The sequence below is a fragment of the Sus scrofa genome, chromosome 14, assembly GCF_054392235.1.
Source record: "Sus scrofa isolate SSC_HxYL_T2T_F1_AM1 chromosome 14, Sscrofa_HxYL_maternal_Yorkshire_Landrace_v2.0, whole genome shotgun sequence".
Lineage (NCBI taxonomy): Eukaryota > Metazoa > Chordata > Mammalia > Artiodactyla > Suidae > Sus > Sus scrofa.
In genome coordinates, this window is record NC_139396.1 from 19,321,728 (window position 1) to 19,341,441 (window position 19,714).

At 48.9% G+C, this 19,714-nt stretch overlaps 1 pseudogene across 1 annotated transcript; it reads left to right on the forward strand.

Annotated features, from left to right (window-relative positions):
- Window positions 1-684: 684 nt before the first annotated feature.
- Window positions 685-8,947, forward strand: LOC146396386 (cyclin-dependent kinase 20-like; annotated as a pseudogene). The gene is made up of 8 exons (XR_014826367.1): window positions 685-824; window positions 1,179-1,292; window positions 4,162-4,350; window positions 4,571-4,692; window positions 4,887-4,949; window positions 5,715-5,836; window positions 6,200-6,355; window positions 7,712-8,947. The product of XR_014826367.1 is annotated as a cyclin-dependent kinase 20-like (transcript).
- Window positions 8,948-19,714: the final 10,767 nt, after the last annotated feature.

Sequence of the window (19,714 nt, forward strand, 5' to 3'; positions counted from 1 at the left end):
AAATGCTTCCTCAGGAGAAGCCCTCAGACTTGGACTTTCTGGGTCAGAATTTGCATTTTTAAAAATCTTTCTCCACAAATTGCCTGTTGATCCTCCTGCCAGGACACAGACCCGAGACATCTCCCTTCAGTCACCATCGGCTCTGTGTCTCATAGGTGGGAAATGACACCTCTATGTTCTCAGAGGTGGCGGCTGGAACCTCTAAGCCTGCTCAGGGAGGTGGAGGGGCAGGCCCCGCCTTCAGCCCCACCCCCGTCACCTTTAGCCCCTCCCCGTTACCTTCAGGGCCCCCCCCCCCCCCCCCCCCCGCCAGCTCCCTGCCCCGCCCGCTGAGCAGCTCCACCCTCCCGCCTACGCAGCCCCGCCCCACCTGCTGCCCGGCCTTGCCCCGGGGCTGCATGGCCCCGCCCCGTGCGTGCTCTGGCGTCACTCGTCATGTGATGCTCGCGCAGGGTTGAGAAGGGGTGACAGTGACAGTTGCTGCGGTTGGTCCTTTGTGCACTCGTGTGACTCCCTTTGAGTGAAGCGCCCTGAGCCGTGATGGCGAGCGCCTAGGGGAAGGCGCAGACGAGCCCAGGGCCGCCTTCCCTCGCTGCGCTGGCCTCCCGGTCCCGGAGCGCGCGCCCGCGCCGTTGCTAGGCAGCCGCCTATGGGCGCAGAGGGCGGGGCAGGCTTAGGAGGAAGGGTCCGGTTGCTTGTGCACGGGAGAGGTTGTGACGCTGGGGCGTAATAATGCCAGGCAGAGGGCCATGGAGCAGTACTGCATCTTGGGCCGCATAGGGGAGGGCGCTCATGGCATCGTCTTCAAGGCCAAGCACGTGGAGGTGAGCACCCAGTCCTTCCTTCGGTTCCTTTGAGATCTACCCTATGTTCGCACCCACGCATGGGCCATTGCTCCTGCCTCCCCTCAGCTTTTTGTGGCGTCCGCCTATCTCTTGCCCCCTTGGCGGGGTGGGGTGCGGCCAGCTGTCAGCGGTGCTTTTAGATGGCGAGTGTTCCCTGTGAGCTGGTGTGGTTATCTCTGAGCTGTTTTCCCAGCGCTGCGACTCCTGGCCCTGATATCCCTCCAGAATGGGGTAGGGGGTGCGTTCCACTCTCACGAGGGCCTCAAGCCTCGCATCCCATTCCTTTTCCCAGCCCGGGATGGGGTAGCAGTGTCTGCGTCCTGTCCCAAACAGACTGGAGAGATCGTGGCCCTCAAGAAGGTGGCCCTACGGCGGCTGGAGGATGGCATCCCCAACCAGGCCCTGCGGGAGATCAAGGCCCTGCAGGAGATTGAGGACAGTCAGTATGTGAGTAGGGCTGGTGCCCTGTGCTGGGGTTCCTGCCATTATCCACTCACTTCCACCCTGGGGACTTGCTGTCGTTTGCTTCCTCACCCCTCACTACTCCCTTTCCTGTCCACTTGTTCACCCTTATTCCCCCCCAGTTATTTCATTCCTCACTCACTCCCTCTCTGTTCACCCACTTATTTCTTTGTGTACTTATTCATTTATTCACTAACATCCCTTTTTGCTCAAAACTTTTAATGAATTCTAATAATAAGGATAATTGCCACCCATTGAGCTCCCATTGTGTTCCGCAGGCTGGATTAGCAGCTTTATGTACATTGTCCTTCTTCTTCTTTTTTTTTTTTTTTGGTCTTTTTAGGGCCACACCCACAGCATATGGTGGTTCTCAGGCTAGGGGTCTAATCAGAGCTGTAGCTGCCGGTCTACCACAGCCACAGCAACGTGGGACCTGAGCCCTGTCTGTGACCTACACCACAGCTCACAGCAACACCGGATCCTTAACCCACTGAGTGAGGCCAGGGATCTAACCTGCAACCTCATGGATCCTAGTCAGATTCGTTCCACTGAGCCATGATGGGAACTCCACATTGTCCTTCTGAGTTTTCTCCTCTGATTGGGGAATCAGTACATTTTAACTTTGGGGCCCCCATAGGCTCTGCCCTCTGCTGGGCACTGGTGACGAACACTGACCCTGACCCTGACCTGGCTCTCGAGACAGGACAGAGGCTGCAAGACCCTCCTGGCCTCGTTTGTGCTGTGATGGGCCCTGGAGGGGCTGTGGGTACAGGAGGAGAGACCACACCCGCCCAGCCTCATTCTCTCTGTGCACATCTCTCTTGACCGTGTCCTGAATAGAGAATGTGTGTAATTTCCTGGGGAATGCCAAGGGCAGGTCCACCCACCCAACAGTGGGTGATACTCTGGCTTGCTTCTTATCCTCTGGAGATGTTCGTGCTACATCAGTGCCAAAACCATATTATACAACTTCATGTGTCATCCTGGTTTTGTGCGAAAGTATTTTGTATATGCCTGTGCATATATGTCTGTATGTGCCATGTCTGTTGCTAAGTCTGGTGGAATATACTTGTGAGGTTGACAGTAGGTGATAGGATTCTTCTTTTGCGATTTTTTTTTTTTTTTGCTTATGAGTTTGTGTATTATCTGAATGTTATGTGTTTGTCTCAATCTGTAAAGTGATTGTCTCCTACTCTCAAAATCAGAAAAGCAGTAATATGGCCCTTCTCTCTCTCTCTTTTTTTTTTTCTTTTCTTCTGCTTTTTAGGGCTGCACCCGTAGCATATGGAGGTTCCCAGGCTAAGGGTCTAATCAGAGCTACAGCTGCCAGCCTACACCACAGCCACAGCAATGCCAGATCCAAGCCTCTTCTGTGAGCTACACCACAGCTCATGGCAACACCGGATCCTTAACCCACTGAGTGAGGCCTGGGATCAAACCTGCAACCTCATGGTTCCTAGTCAGATTTGTTAACCACTGAGCCATGATGGGAACTCCCCCCTTCTCATTTTTTGAGGAAGGTAAAAGGACTTGGCAGCAGCTTGTGCGTGGGAGAGGTGGAGGGCCCATGGGGTCCCGTGTCCTGTGCATCAGCAGGCCTGAAGGTTCTATCTTTAAAACACTCCAGATATCATTCTAGCCTTGCCCAGGCCATCTTCACCTCTCATCAGAATGACTTTGCCCCCCAAACCCCCTCCCTGACCCCACTCTACAGTCAAAATGTGTAGTTGAAGTTATCCACTCTCCGGCTTGAAAAGCCCCAGTGGCTTCTTTTCACTCCAAAAGAATTGTCACTGTCTGCTGTCACCCACCTCCAGTCTCTCTCTCTCTTTTTTTTATTTTTTTTTAGGGCCACACCTGGGGCATATGGAGGTCCCCAGGGGTCGAATTGGAGCTACAGCTGCTGGCCTATGCCAGAGCCACAGCAACGCCAGATCTGAGCCACGTCTGCGACCTACATCACAGCTCATGGCAATGCCGGATCCTTAACCCACTGAGCAAGGCCAGGGATCGAACCCACAACCTATGGTTCCTAGTCGGATTTCTTTCCCTTGCGCCAGGGTGAAAACTCTTCCAGTCTCTTTTTCTATTCATTCAACACTTAAGTTTCTCTTGCCTGACAAGTACATCTAGGCTCCAGGAGTACAGAGCAGCCTCCTTCCTGTTCTCGCCTCTGGAGCCCTGTGCTCACTGTCCCCCTGCCCAGAACTCCTTCCCAGATCCCTGCATAAGTGAGCCCAGCCCATCTCTTCTGTCTTCATCAGAACCTTCATCAAGATACCCCATAGATTTGTTCTTATGCCTGTCAGTCATTTGTCCCCCGAACTCCTTAAAGCCCATCAGGACCCCCTCGCTCTTGCTCCTGCTCACTGCTGTGCAGCCTGGCCCTTGTGACCTGTGGGCCCTCAGGAAGTATATGTGACATATCTCCTGCTGTCCCAGCACTGGGAGATGTGATCACCAGTGCCTTCTCTTGGTTCTGGGAGTTAATGGCTGTAGAAGAAACAGGAGGAGACGTGTGTGTGTGTGTGTGTGTGTGTGTGTGTGTGTGTGTGTGTGTGTGTTTCCAGGTGATTTTCCAGTTCGTAGGCTGGGTGGGGGACCAGACACTGCCCTAAGTGGATTTTCTTAGACCTCCTTTCTCCTGCGCCTTTACTGGAGCATTAGAGTAGGGTCTTGCCTTCTGTTGGGAGAGGGGAGCACATGAGAGCACCCAGCTCCCTGATTCTAAGCTCAGATCTCCTGTCACCTTTTCTGCCTGGTCTTCTGTTGAGGCAAGAGCCGAGAGTTCCACAGAGGGTGTGAGCCACGTGAGTCTGGGGGCTGATGGGATGCCTCTCCCCCTCCCCCACAGGTTGTGCAATTGAAGGCTGTGTTCCCACACAGTGCAGGCTTTGTGCTGGCCTTTGAGTACATGCTGTCAGATCTGGCTGAGGTGCTGCGCCACGCCCAGAGGCCACTGGCCCAGGCACAGGTCAAGAGCTATTTGCAGATGCTGCTCAAAGACGTCGCCTTCTGCCATGCCAACAACATTGTGCATCGGGTCAGTTCCAGCGTGGCCTGGGGTGGGACCTGGGGGACCATGATGTAGGGCATGCTTGGAGAGGGGACAAAGGGGGCAGGCCCATGTGTGAGTGGCCAGGGGTATAGCCCTGAAGGAGGTGCGGTCCTGGGCTGACCCGGGTGCTCAGCCTGCCCAGCTCTCTTATCCCGAGGTCCCATGGGGGCTCACAAGGAACCAATGCCTCTTTTTGTGCCCTCAGGACCTGAAACCAGCCAACTTGCTAATCAGCGCCTCGGGCCAGCTCAAGATAGCGGACTTTGGCCTGGCCCGGGTCTTTTCCTCAGATGGCAGCTGCCTCTACACGCACCAGGTGGCCACCAGGTAGGGAGGACCAGTTCCCAGGCAGGACCAGGCAATGGCCAGGCCCCAACCCTCCCACTGGGGTAGAGATGCTTCTGGACCTTCTGTTCAAACAGTGCTCCTGGAGCTGGTGTGGGGGCCAGGGTGACCTTCTGGGGCAGGCAGCTTCCTGACAGACCGGTGACCTGGCTCTGACCACTGCCATCCTCTCACAGGTGGTACCGAGCCCCTGAGCTCCTGTCTGGTGCCCACCAGTACAATCAGGGTGTTGACCTGTGGTGAGCCTCCTGTGGGCTGGGCAGGGGGTGGGTGCGGGTGCTCGAGTGATCTTTCCCACTGGGCATTGAGGTCTCCAGGCTATTAGGGGCTGTTCTCCTGCTGTGAGCTTAAACATACAGGGGTGCCCTGGGGGTGTCTTGCTTGGTTAGAGTATCTCTGAGGAGTTGGAGTCACTGTTCTTTTCCATGAGAGTTTTGAGCTGGGTGGGGGTCAGGTGGGATGAGAGTGGCTGTCCCAGGAGGAGGTCTCTGGGTGGAGGTTGGGAAGGTGGTCCGGCCATGGAACGTCTGCTTGCAGGGAGTGACACCCTGGAACACAGTGTCCCTGAGCTAGCCCAAGGCCTGGGGCCCTGGATGGGAAGGCCCTGAACAGTTCTCTAGGGTAGGATGGTCTGTATTTGCTGAGACTGTGAGATTTGGGGGCCGTTTTGGAGGTCTTCCCTGGGATGGGAGGACAGGGTGTATGTCCAGAATGGGAGGCTCTGAGAGGTCTTAGGACTGCTGAGGGGTTGAGGCCTGAGAGCTGCAGAGGAAGGGGTATAAATTCTGCGTTCTAGACTTGAGGGGTTGAGGCCTGAGAGCTGCAGAGGAAGGGGTATAAATTCTGCGTTCTGCGTTTCCCGGTTTGGGGGTCTGTATTCTTCACTCTGAAGCCTCTAGGCTACTTTGTGGGTGTTTTGACCCTGGTGTCAGGCGTGAGTGCTGGTGCGGGGAGATCTGTGGCTGTGCTGAGGTCTCTGAGATGTTTGTGTTCTGTATCTGCAGGGCCGTGGGATGCATCCTGGGGGAGCTGTTGAACGGGTCCCCCCTTTTCCCAGGGGAGAATGACATCGAACAGCTTTGCTGTGTGCTTCGCATCTTGGGCACCCCCAACCCTCGTCTGGCCGGTTTGTAGGGCCCTATGGAGGGGAGGGGTGGGACAGGTGTCCTCTGTCCCCCCAAGAGCTAGTGAGTCCCCTGGCCCACACCTTCTCTCCTGTAGCCCCACAACTCCCTGACCTCCCATTCTCTGTCCTGGCTCAGCTCAGGGGCTCCTCCTGCCCTGCTGGAGGCAGGAGAGCTGGTCCGTGTCCCATCCCCTGTCTTTTCCAACCTGTCCCTGGCACTCACACAGCTGGGCACAGAGTGGGCTCCCGAGAAGTGGAGGAAGGACTGAAGGACGGATTGAGTGCGTGATGACAGAGTGACCTGGTACAAGCAGGGGCTTGGCAGGGCGGGTACCAGCCCTAATGGGCCTGCTTCTCCTCCAGGAGATCACAGAGCTGCCTGACTACAACAAGATCTCCTTCAAGGAGCAGGCACACGTACCCTTGGAGGAGGTGCTGCCCGATGCCTCTCCCCAGGCCTTGGACCTGCTGGGGCGGTTCCTCCTCTACCCTCCACTCCAGCGCATTGCAGCCTCCCAGGTAGGCGACACCTAGTGCCCTGAGCCTCCTCGTTCGTGCTCATGTGACCCAGCAGGTTGAGGTCCCCCAGAACCTGTGATGGGCTCGGACAGAACCCCCGGAGCCAGTGCAGGAGGGTGTGGAGCAGCTGAGCCTCTCCTGAGCAGACCCCAGAGGGGCTGTGGTGGCCAGGGGTGGCCCATTAGAAGGGCATGCCCACATTGCAGAAGAGCACATCTTCAGGTTATTGGTGACTCACCTCTTCATGCCTTTATTCCTTCAATAAGTATTTACTCAGCATCTGGCACACACCAGGCATTGTCCTGGGCCCTGGTGCAGAGTGAACAGACAGACGTAGCTCGTGTCTGTGGGATGTCCAGCCTGTGGTGAGGCAGGGCAGCCAGTCTGTGACAGCCCTGAAGAGTGATGTTGGGACTGACTTTGGGGTCATGTAAGGCTTCCTGGAGAAGGATCAGTTTAAGCACAGGGAGCTGTTTCCCCAAGAGAAATAATGAACAGAGGCCTGGAGAGGAGAACCCAGGACAGGTGGATTGTGGCTGGAAGGCAGGGGAGGAGGGCAGGGCCACCTGCCAATGGCAGGGATGGCATCAGAGCCTCTATCGGGTGTACCTGTCCTCCCCTCCTTGCCCTTGGCCCTCATACCTTGGTGAGTTCCCATGTCAGCAGTGCCTTCAGAGTGTACTGAGGCCAACCGACCCCTTCTCAGCTCCCTGCTGCTGTCCCAAGTCTAAGTCACCCCCCCGCCCCCACCCCATGGTAAGCTTCCCCTCCTGCCCATTCCCCTGGCGGAGAGGGGGATCTTGTCCAGGGAGGCTGTCACACCCTCCCCTGCAGGGCCCTCCTGTGGCTCCCTCTCAGAGGAGAAACTCAGGTCCTAGTGGCCCTCAGGCATCACACACTAGGGGCCATCCTCTTGGTGACCCTGGCAGCTTCCATTCCACTTGCTCTGGGGCCCCTCCATGTCCCTGGGCCTCACTCATTCATCCTTCAGGTCTCTTCTCAAGCGCCACCCCCTGGGGCTTCCCCTGCCCATCTTCAGGTCTGCAGCCTCTCCGCTGTTCCTCTTTCCTCCTCACTGTCCACCCCCCACAGCACTCATCATCCAATGTGCTCTTTCTCCTACTACTTTATATTATTTATTCTCCTCTTTGCTCTGTTTGCTGCTGCATCCTGGGTCCCTGGAGCAGTGCTTGGGCAGCAAGCACTCAGAGGCTTGGAGTCAGCTGCACTGATGAGCAGAGGGAGGAAGGCCTCTTCAGGGCAATGTTGACATCTCCCCCTCAAAGGGAAGTGAGCTGAAGCTGGGATGGGGAGGTGACTGGTTTCCTTTTGCTGTCCCTTGCTTGCTGCCTTCAGGCCCTCCTGCACCAGTACTTCTTCACAGCTCCCCTGCCGGCCCACCCCTCGGAGCTGCCGATTCCCCACCGCCCAGAGGGACCTACCCCCAAGGCCCACCCAGGACCCCCCCACGTCCATGACTTCCACGTGGACCAGCCTCTGGAGGAGTCGCTGTTGAACCCGGAGCTGATTCGGCCCTTCATCCTGGAGGGCTGAGATGCTAGGCCAGGCCCCGCCAGCGTGCTCCCCACCAGAACCACCCAGGCCTCTTGTTCCCCAGCTCTGGCCTGATTCAGCCACAGGCTGTACCTGGTCCTGCTCTCAGCTGGGTGATGAGGACATCCAGCCCCAGCAGAGGGCACCTGCGGCCTGCGCTGTCAGCTGCCGTCTGTGTGCTGCTGACAGGTCCATCCAAGGAGGCAGTGAGTGCTGCTGCTGTGTCTGCCACCATGCTGCTTCTCTAGCTGCCACCTTATTGGTCAGAGACAGCCTCGGTAGAGCCATCTGGGGGAGCACTGAGTGTGAGATGTCAGAAACACAAGTGGGGAGGAAAGTGTGGTTTGATTTTGTTCTCAGAGACATTAAGCACTAGTTCAATTCTGAGATTTAGGATAAAACCCAAATAGTCCTACCTGATGTGTACCCCTCTTCAGCTCCTGTTGAGGGATGTGCCTGAGGTAGCATGGTCTCCTGGCCCTTGCTTGTCTCTGGTCACTTGGAAAGTAGCCCCATTCATGGCCGCCTTAGTCTTGGGGATTTTCTAGGTGCTTCATGTCTTGGAGCTCCCACTTGAAGGTGAGATGACAGAAGTCAAGGCCCAGGGATGGCTCAAATTGGGGACCCAATAAGTGACCCTCCACATTTTTTTTTCTTTTTCAGGGCCAAACCTGTGGCATATGAAAGTTCCCAGGCGAGGGGCAAATCAGAGCTACAGCTACACCACAGCCACAGCAACACCAGATCTGAGCCTTATCTGCAACCTACACCACAGCTCATGGCAACATCAAATCCCCAACCCTCCAAGCAAGGTCAGGGATTGAACCCACATCCTCATGGATCCTAGTTGGGTTTGTTAATAACCACTGAGCCACGAGGTGAACTCCGTGACCCTCCACATCTTAATCTGGTTACATCACCCTCAGGATAAGCATGAGCCAGGACCACACAGGCCACCTCCTTACTCAGACACCAGGCAAATAGGACAGACATTCCTGAAAATCATTTGTTAATTCAGTAAATCCAGTACAATCCGAACTGGCTCTTCTTTTTCTTATTTAATAATTTGGTAAGCCAATTCTGAAATATATGCAGAAATGAAAGGGTTAAGAGGGGGAGGCAGAAGCAGAAGAAAAGGAGAAAGATGAAAGGACTTAGCGTATCATATCCCAAGACTCAGGGCTGTAATAAATAAGAAGTGTGGAATCAGCTCACAGATATACAAAAGCAGACAAATGGAGAAACTTAGCAATCTTTTAGTTTAAAACATTCATTTTGTTCCCATGTGGATAAACTCCTCTGAGCACAGAGTTCACAGAGAACTAACACTGCCACAGTCACTGCCCTCCAGGTTTTTAGAGGGCAAAGCACAGTTGTTGCTTTCAGGGTAAAGTCTGAGTGTCTCATAGGTCTTTAAAGATATTTTAAGGATCTGGCCTCTGCCTGTTGGACTACCCACATCTGTAGACTCTAACCTTAAGTCTAGCTCAATTTCTAGTTATCTCTCATCTCCACATAAATGTGAGGCTGTACCCACACCCTGACTGCTGATCCCTGGCCAGTTCCACTCACAAAGACCCTAAACCTTAGTCCGCCCTGACATTGACCCTCACTTTGGCCTTGAGCCTTATGCTGAACCTGACCCTATCACCCTGACCCTGACATACAGTCACTCACCCTCACTCAATTTTTTGCCAACTCCTTCCCCATCTATACCTGGCTTGGATCTTGGCATTGACTCTCAGCCTCACTCAAACTCTGACCCTGCTTGACCTAGAATTAACCTTGTGTATGAACTTGGCTCTCATCTTCACCTTAACACTGACCCTCTAATTGACTCCTTTGATGTTCATTATAACCCTGATCTTGACTTACCCTTGACAATGACAACTTCTCTCCCACTGATCGTGACCCAGAACATTACCATGAATGAACCACTCGCTGCTCTCCATCTGATTCTGACCTTTAACTCTACCCCTAGAATGAATCCTCACCTTGGTAAAGACTATCATACCAACCTACCCTGCCCTTGAACTTGAGCCTTGGTGCTGAACTACACTATGCCAAAGGTGAAAGAAATATCTGTACCCCAAGCCTGACCATGACCCTGATCTTAATCCTGATTTTGACCTGGACCTCAATTTCACCCTGACCTGGGTCTTCATCCAAACACAGAGCCTCATCACTGACACCCTAACCCCATCCTGACATTAAAGCTGACCTAGACCCTGATCCTGAAATTGAATTTCACACTGACATTGACCTTCATTTTTATGGTGAATGTTCATCCTCAGTCTGATCACCTTCATTTGACCCATCATATCACACTGAACCTTAACCTTGAACCTGATTTTTGACTAAACCAAACTGATCCTCTCTGATAATCAGAATAATGTCCCCCCAAAGACGCCCATGTCCTGACCTATAAATATATTGCCTTAAACAAAAAAGGGACTTTGCCGATGTGATTAAGGGTACATATTTGAGATCGAAAGAGTATCCTGGATTATGCAGATTGGGCCAGTGTAATTGGTGGTGGGGAGGGAGAGGTGGAGGAGGACTTGATTCCTTCCAGCAGCAAGAGGAAAGGAACCCCACCTTGACTTCTAATTGACCTTGGCCTTCACTCTGATCCTGGCCATTATCCTCATGGTTGATCTTGACTCTAAGTCTGCATTGATGCTTAATCCTGAACATCAGCCTCGCCCTCACCTTGACTGAATCCTACTCAGAACTGGACATTCACTGCCAACCTGAATCCAACTTTCAATCGTTCTTTCATCCTGACAACCATGATCCTTACCCTGACCTCATCCTCTTACGGATCCTCTCCGATGGAGTCTCAACCTGATCCTCACACTGATCCTCGAACCTGATTCTGACACCATGAGCCTGACCATCCTCTTAGCTTGACCCCTACCTGATCTAGAATTTTACCCTGGACACTCACCCTCATTCTGATCTTCATCACTGTCTGCCACCCTGACTGCTCTGACACTGAACTTGACCATGACACTTGCTTTTACATTACATTTACATTGTTATCATTTATGCTAACTCTGATCTGATCTTGGCCGGGGCCACAACCAAGTCCAGAGTGAGCTCCTGGTATCAGGACCAAGGCTGGGGTAAGAGCCAGGGTGGGTGCCATGACAAGGGAGGCACCAGGTTTTTGGCAAGGGCCAGTGCCATGGCAGGAGGGAAGCTGGAGGTCATTGTGAAGGCGACTGTGAAGGTGGGAGTCAGGGCTAGGGAAAGTTTAGGGTGAAGTGTGTGTTAGAGTGTGCCTGGGTCAGGTAGGGACAAGGGTAGGGTAGATGTGTGATGTTTGTAAAATCAAGGGTTTTGATTAGGGCAAGGCTGAGGAAAAGGACTGAGTTCTGCGTAAGGGCTAGCACCAGGGCAAGGGCTCAAAAGGTGCTGGGTCATGGACACCCCAAGGTCCAGCTGGTCTGTGCAAGGGCAAGGGTCAGAGCGAGGGTGAATGTCAGTGTGAGGGAGGAGGCGAGGGTCTGCCGAGTGTCAGGACAACGCAAGAGCCAAGGGGCAGGGCAGAGACCAGTGGAAGGCCAAGCAGAAGGGGGTTCGGCAAGCTTTTGGGACCTGAAAGAGGACGGCTGGCAAGGATTAACCTGGAAGGGCTCGGCCTGAGGGGCGGAAGTGGGAGGCGGGGCTGGGCATGAGGGGCTGAAGCAGGGCGGGGCAGTGCTTGGCCTGTGGGGCAGAAACACCTGGAAGGCGTGACCTGGCCAGAGCGCCTAGGGCGGCGGGCACCATGCAGGCGCAGTTGGGTTTGCCTGAGTGGCATCACGTCTTCTCGTTTTTGGAAGCTCAAGACCTGCTCCGCGCTGCCCAAGTGGACAAGGTAGCGCGTGCAGTCCCAAGCAAGAGGCAGGGCGCAGTTCATGGTCCTGCCGTGACCATGCTTTACGTCCCCCCTGGACTTCAGTTTCCCAAATCTGGGAGGGGGAGTCGGGTGGCTCTGAATACGCACTTGGCAGAGGACGTTTGTGGACCCCGAAGTGGTAACCTCGGCGGCCTTTGGAGGGTTCGCTCTGAAAGTCTCCCACTCCTTTGCCCCTCTGGCTGCCCGTGCATCCAGAGCTCCTGGGGGTTGGCCTGTGCTGGGCAACTGTGAACAGGATTCACCCCTTTGGCTTAATGATCCCGTGTCTTTTGGAATATTCTGGAATTTCCCTTCTGGAGTTTTCCTGGAAAGCCACGATTTCCACACGAGTGGCACCTTCTTCGGGCTCACCGGGTTGAACTCCCATACTGGTTGCACCAAGTGCCTGTTGAGTGCGTTAATTTGAGTAGCACTTCCCCCCAAGCTACAGGTGTGCTCAGCACACTTGCAACTAAATGATTTATAGGATCTTTGTGTCATGTCAGTTCTTCTCCCCTCTAAACTTTTTCCTAGGAGCAGAATGTTTGTCTCTTGCATCACTGTGTGTATAATCACTGTACACACCCAGTGTATGGCCTGACATTTAATGTACTCACAGTGAATGAATTTATTTACTTTTAAAATACATTATTGGAGTTCCCTTCCTTCCAGCTCAGTGGTAATGAACCTGACTAGTCTCCATGAGGACCCCGGTTCAATCCCTGGCCTTGCTCAGTGAGTTCATCCCAAATTGCGGTGAGCTGTGGCGTAGGTCACAGACGCAGCTCTGATGTGGTGTTGCTGTGGTTGTGGTGTAGGCTGGCAGCTACAGCTCGGATGCGAACCCTACCCTGGGAACTTCAATATTCCCGTGGGTGTGGCCGCTAAAAGGACCAAAAATGAAATAAAGTACAATAAATTTTTAAAATACAGTATTATATTGGAGTTCCTGTTGTAGCTCAGTGGTAACAAACCAGACTAGTATCCATGAGGATGTGGGTTTGCTCTCTGGCCCCATTCAGAAGGTTAAGGATCCAGCATTGCCGTGAGCTGTGGTGTGGGTCACAGACATGGCTCAGATCTGGTGTGGCTGTGGCTGTAGTGTAGGGAAGGAGCTGCAGCTCCGATTTGACCCCTAGCCTGGGAGCTTCCATATGCCCCAGGTGTGGCCATGAAAAGCAAAATCAATCAATCAATCAATCAATCAATGCATGATTATGTAACTTTACATGATCAGACCCTTGCCTGAATTCTGTAATTATTATTTTATTTTATTTATTTGTCTTTTGTCTTTTTAGGGCCACACCCATGGCATATGAAGGTACCCAGGCTAGGGGTTGAATCGGAGCTGTAGCCACTGGCCTACATCACAGCCACAGCAACAAGGGATCTGAGGTGCATCTGTGGCCTACACCACAGGTCACAGCAATGCTGGATCCTTAGCCCACTGAACAAGGCCAGGGATTGAACCCACAACCCCATGGTTCTTAGTCGGATTTGTTTCTGCTGCCACCAGGACGGGAACTCCTCAACTTCACATTCTTACCAGCCCAAAAAAACTTATTAAAGGCTGAGAGAAACTTTGGTCTTGGATGAGTGAGGGCTGTGGAAGTGGGTCCTGGGCTCAGAGAGGATGGTGGTTATTTCTGCCAGAGCTTGGAAAGCCGCATATGTGGATGGCATCCTCAGAGGATCTGGACCATAAGAAAGCTCCGGAGGGTTTCCACTGAAGCTGTGTAGGCTCTAAATCCAGGGTGGACCAGCCAGAAAGGCCACAAAGTTGGAGGATGCAGGTGTGGGCCTGAGGGAGGGGGAGGAAAGATAATCTCTTCAACAAATAGTGCTAGAACAACTAGATAGCCATATAAATCCTCGCATTTAAAAACATAAGACTCTAGAGATAGGACTTATACCTTTTTAAAAAAATGATTGATTTACAATGTTCTGTCAATTTCTGCTGTACAGCAAAGTAACCCAGTCTCACACACACACACACACACACACACACACACACACACACATATATATGCCTTCTTTTTCTCACATTATCCTCCATCATGTTCCATCACAAGTGATTAGATATATAGTTCTCTGTGCTATACAGCAGGATCTCCTTGCTTATCCATTCCAAATGCAAGAGTTTTCATCTACTAACCTGAGATTCCCAATTCATTCCAGTCCCTCCCCAGCCCCACTACATACACTATTCTGTCCTACATGTCCATGATCTTTTCTGTTCTGTAGATAGATAATTGGTGCCATATTTTAGACTCCACATGTAAGTTATATCATATGGGGTCTGTCTTTCTCTTTCTGACTTACTTCACTCAGTAGAAGAGTCTCTAGGTACATACATGTTGTTGCAAATGGCATTATTTGGTCCTTTTTATGGCTGAGTAGTATTCCATTGTATATATGCGCCACATCTTCCTAAACACCCATTCAGATGGGCAATTAGATTGTTTCCATGTCTTGGCTATTGTGAATAGTGCTGCCATGAGCATACAGGTGCATGTATCTTTTTCAATGAATTTTTTTTTGTCTGGATATATGCTCAGGAGTAGGTCATATGGTAGTTCCATATTTAGTTTTCTGAGATATTACCTTATTGTTTTTTATACTGGTTTTACTAATTTACATTCTCATCAACAGTGTAGGAGGGTTCCCTTTTCTCCACATCCTCTCCAGCAGTTGTTATGTGTTGACTTGTTAATGATGGCCACTCTAACTGGCGGGAGGTGGTATCTCATTGTAGTTTTGATTTGCATTTCTCTAATAATTAGTGATGCTGAGCATTTTTTCTTGTGCCTGCTGGCCATCTATATGCCTTCTTTGGAGAAATGTCTTTTTAGGCCTTCTGCCCATTTTTCAATTGGGTTGTTTGTTTTTTTGCTATTGAATTGTATGAGTTGTTTGTATATTTTAGAGATTAAACCTTTGTCAGTTGAGTCCTTTGCAAAAATTTTCTCCCATTCTGTAGGTTGTCTTTTTTTAAAAATGATTTCCTTTGCTGTGCAGAAGCTTTTGAGTTTAATTAGGGCCCACTGGGTGTCATACAGTTTTTGTAGTATACTATATTCTTCTTCTTTTTACAATCCTTTAAAAATTTGTAAAAACTTTTTAAAATTTTTTTAGCTTATGGCCTCTACAGGAACAGTTGATGAGCAGGATTTGGCCTGTGAGTTATAGTATCCTGATCCCTGGACAAAAATTTCAAAATTAATTGATATAAAAAAGAAAATTGAAATCAATTGAAAAACTCCAAATCCATTCATCATAAAAACTCTAGTAGGCATTCCCTCTGGCACAATGGGATTGGCAGCATCTCTGCAGTGCCAAGATGCAGGTTTGATCCTTGTCCGGCACAGTGGGTTAAAGAATCTGGCATTGCCACAGCTCTGGTGTAGGTCGCAACTTTGGCTCAGATCTGATCCCTGGCCCGGGAATTCCATAAGCTGCAGGGTGCTACTCCCCCAAAAAACCCCTCTAGTATATTAGGAATAGAAAGGAACTTCCTTAATAAATGGTACCTACAAAAAAATCTATAATTAACATCAGGATTAGTATGAAAGGTTTCATATTTTACCCCAGGATCAAGAACAAAGCAAAGATATACATTTTTTTTAACATCATAGGCTGACTAGCCAGTATGATAAAGCAAGGGGAGAAAAAACCATATAGACTGGAACGGATGACATGATCATTAAAGTAGAAGTCTCTAGAGTCTATTTTTAAAGGCTCCTAGACTTAACAAGTGAATTTAGCATAGTTGCCTAATAAAGGTCCACATATGGAGTTCCTGGTGTGGCACAACAGGGATCAGCAGCATCTTGGGAGAACTGGGTTGAGGTTCCATCTCCCGTTTGGCACAGTGGGTGAAGGATCTGGAATTGCTGCTGCTGTGACTTAGGTCACAACTCTGGCTTGGATCTGATCCCTGGCCCAGGAACTTCATATGCTGCAGGGTGGCCAGAAATGAAAAAGAAAAATAAAAGGTCAACATACAAAAATTAAAATGCAATTTATACAATATTAATGTTTAAATCTGTTTTTAAAATACCTTTTATTTAAAAAAAGGAAATACTTTGATATAAACCTGAAAATGTGTGCAGGAGCTATATGCTTAAAAATTTTAAAAAAGCTAATGAAGAAGATCAAAAGACATCTAAAAATCTAAATAAATGGAGAGATATATTATGATCATGGATTGAAAAATTAAATATGGTTAAGATGCTAATTTTAAAAAAAGTGATCTATAGATTTAACACAACTCCAGTCAAAACCCCAGGATCACTCATTGTATATATTGACAACTTAATTTTAAATTCTATATAGAAAGTGAGAGGAACTTGAACAGCCAAAATAATTTTGAAAAGAAGAAAATCTGATTTTAAGACTTACTATAAAATCACAGTTATCAAGACAGTATGGTAATAGTAAGAGGTTAACCACACACAAACACATAGATCAAAGGAACAGGACAGATTGTAGGTGTGAATCCACACAAATGTAAGCTTTTTCATTGAGGTACATTTACATAACATGAAATTCATCATTTTAACTCTCTCTTTTTTCTTTTTTAAGTCATTTTAGGGCCTCACCTGTGGAATATGGAGGTTCCCAAGTTACGGGTGAAATTATAGCTATGGCTGCCAGCCTGCACCACAGCCATAGCAATTCAGGATTTGAGTCATGTCTACAACACCACAGCTCATGGCATTGCTGGATCCTTAACCCACTCAGTGAGGCCAGGGATCAAACCTGTGTCCTCATGGATTCTAGTCAGATTCGTTTCTGCTGAGTCATGATGGGAATTCCTCATTATTTTAACCATTTTTAAGAGTACAGTTCAATGCTATCTTTGGTATTAAGGTCTGTAGTAATTTCCTCACTTTTGTTTCTTATTTTAATTGGAGTCTTTTCTCAAAGATTTGTCAATTTTGTTGCTCTTTGAAAATATCTTAGGTTCATTTATTTTCCCTCTTGTTTCTCTGTTCTTTATCTCCACTCTAATCTTCATTATTACCTTCCTTCTGCTAGATTTGAGTTTTTCCAAGTGCTTTAAGGTGCCAATTTAAGTGGCTAATTTGAGACATTTTTTTTAATGTAGGAACATAGGCATTTAAAGCTACAAATTTCAGAGTTCCTGTCGTGGCGCAGTGGTTAACGAATCTGACTAGGAACCATGAGGCTGCAGGTTCGGTCCCTACCCTTGCTCAGTGAGCTGTGGTGTAGATTGCAGACGCGGCTTGGATCCCACGTTGCTGTGGCTCTGGTGTAGGCCCGTTGCTACAGCTCTGATTGGACCCCTAGCTTGGGAACCTCCATATGCTGCGGGAGCGGTCCAAGAAATGGCAAAAAGACAAAAAAAAAAAAAAAAACTACAAATTTCCTTCTGAGCATATTTCACTGCATCACAAAAATTTTGGTACAGCATGTTTACGTTTCTTTCATTTGTGTCTTCTAATTTGTCTTGTGATCTTTCCTTTAGCCCACTGGTTGTTTAAGAGCATGTTACTGTGTGCATATTTGTGAATTTTCCAGTTTTCCTTCTGTTGGTGTTGGGGGTAATTTCATAGGAATGTTTTCACTAGTTTGAGCAGGGGAAGAAATTCATGAGTAGACCAGAAGAAGCAGAATTCTTGTAGAATGGATTCTGGCAATCTCTACACAGGACTACTGTTATTTTATCAACATGGGATAAAATAAGGTTATGTTTTATTGAAATGACTCTCTCCAGCATTGACAGCCACAACTACAGGGAAACTTAAGTTTTGATCCTACGAAGGGTGGAGGAAAAAACGTCAAGCAGAGACCTGCCTTCTCCCACAAGAATAAGAGATCATAATAAAGGCGTTCATTCCTTCTACTCCAGCAGCAAGATTTAAATCCTGCATTTGCAAACAGAGCATGGAAACAGATACTCCTGTTGGCACAGAGTTACACAATTTTTTTTAAATGGCTGCATCGAAGGCATATGGAAGTTCCCAGGCCAGGGACTGAATTCCAGCCACAGCTGCAACCCCATGCCTTGCAGCAAGCCAGATCCTTTAACCCACTGCACCAGGCCAGGAATTGAACTGGTGCCTCTGCTTCGATTAGTTAGATTCTAAACCCACCTTGTCACAGCAGGAACTCCTACATACTTTCTTTTCATTTTTTCATGTTTCATTTCTTTTTTGGATGCCCTGAAGGCGTATGGAGTTTCTGGGCCAGGGATCAGATCCAAGCCACAGTTGTGACCTGTGCTACTGGTATGGCAACATTGGATCTTTAACCCACTGTGCTGGGCCAGGGATCAAACCTTTGTCCTGGCCCTGCAGAGATGCCACCAATCCCATTGTGCTTTTTAAATGCCAACTTTTCTACATTTCACACCAGTAAAGCTGCACTTAAATTGATGTTACTTATAATGGTCATGAGATGAGTGATGTAGCTCCACAGTTTATTACTGCATCTCCAATTCCTAGAAATGTCACTTCATTGAAATGCCCAGTAAATGACTGACTTGTAGTAGTTTAATTATTCTCCTATTAATATTCTTAGAATTGATTTCCAGTTTGGAAGTACTACTACAGTGAGAAGTGAATTACTATAATATCCTCTTTTTTATGTTTTTATTTTCTTTTGCTAACATGTTCTCAACTTTAGAAATTCTTCTCTGAATGGTTTCACAGATGCAAACTTCAGGACAGAGGTGGAAGAGTGAGTCTACTGCTGCAGAAGAAACAGAAGGACAGATTCCTTTTTTTGGCCCTTTTGTCTCTTAGGGCCACACCCACAGCATATGGAAGTTCCCAGGCTAGGGGTCCAACTGGAACTGTAGCCACCGGCCTATGCCAGAGCCACAGCAATTCAGGATTTGAGCTGTTTCTGCAACCTACACCACTCTCATGGCAATGCTGGATCCTTTAGCCCACTGAGTGAGGTGAGGGATCGAAACCCACATCCTCACGGATGCTAGTCGGGTTCACTAACTACTGAGCCATGACAGGAACTCCAGGACAGGTTCCTTTTGAGGTAACATGATACCATGAATAAATTAGTACATTTGTCACCTTTTAAAATTACAATGGCTGGCCTCATGGGGAAATTGGAAGAGATGAATTTCTACTTGCTAAAATATCATGGCCTCCTTCAATTTAGTTTCCTGAATGAGGTGGTGAGTCAGATGAGCTCTGAAGTCCATTTGAGCTCAAGGATTTTATTCTTCTTGACCTGAAAGTGCCAGGGAAGGTGGCAGCATTTCAGGGCTGATGCAGGTGCACTGGGTTTATGGAAGCCAAGATGATAAGCTTTACATGAGCTCCATGGGATGAGGTTCTGCTCTCAGGACATGCTGGCAGCCACCCCCACTTAGGACACAACCTGAATTTTAATGACTGAAGACATAGGTACCCTGTGGATATTTTCATAAATGCCAAAGTTCGCACATTGTGGCTGATTGACTATAATGGCTAATAAACTTCAACAGAGTTTTTGCAAGGAACTGTATCTTATGATGAATACCATACTAGATGCTGATTATCTGTTATTATTAATGATATCTTCCTGAAATGTATTATGTATATTTATTTAGTCATGAACTACTAATAATTCATGGAATATCATATATGTTTGTAATCTTTGTGATATTCTTTCCTCCCAGAACAAAAAGTTATCTCTGTGTCAAAGAAGCCTTGCTTTGATAAGAATTCTGTGGAAATAGTCAATATTGATGTTCCTCCAGCAGATGTATTTTCACCAACTTATCTTCTATTATGAAAAATTTCTTCTATTATGAAAAATATTTTATATTGATATACAAGTGTGTGCACCCATGGGTTTCAGCTTTCAGCAGTGACCTAAGTTTGTGTTGATTCTCTTGTGTTATGTCAAAGAACTCCAAGCCATTATTAGTATTTTACTTCATTTTAAAG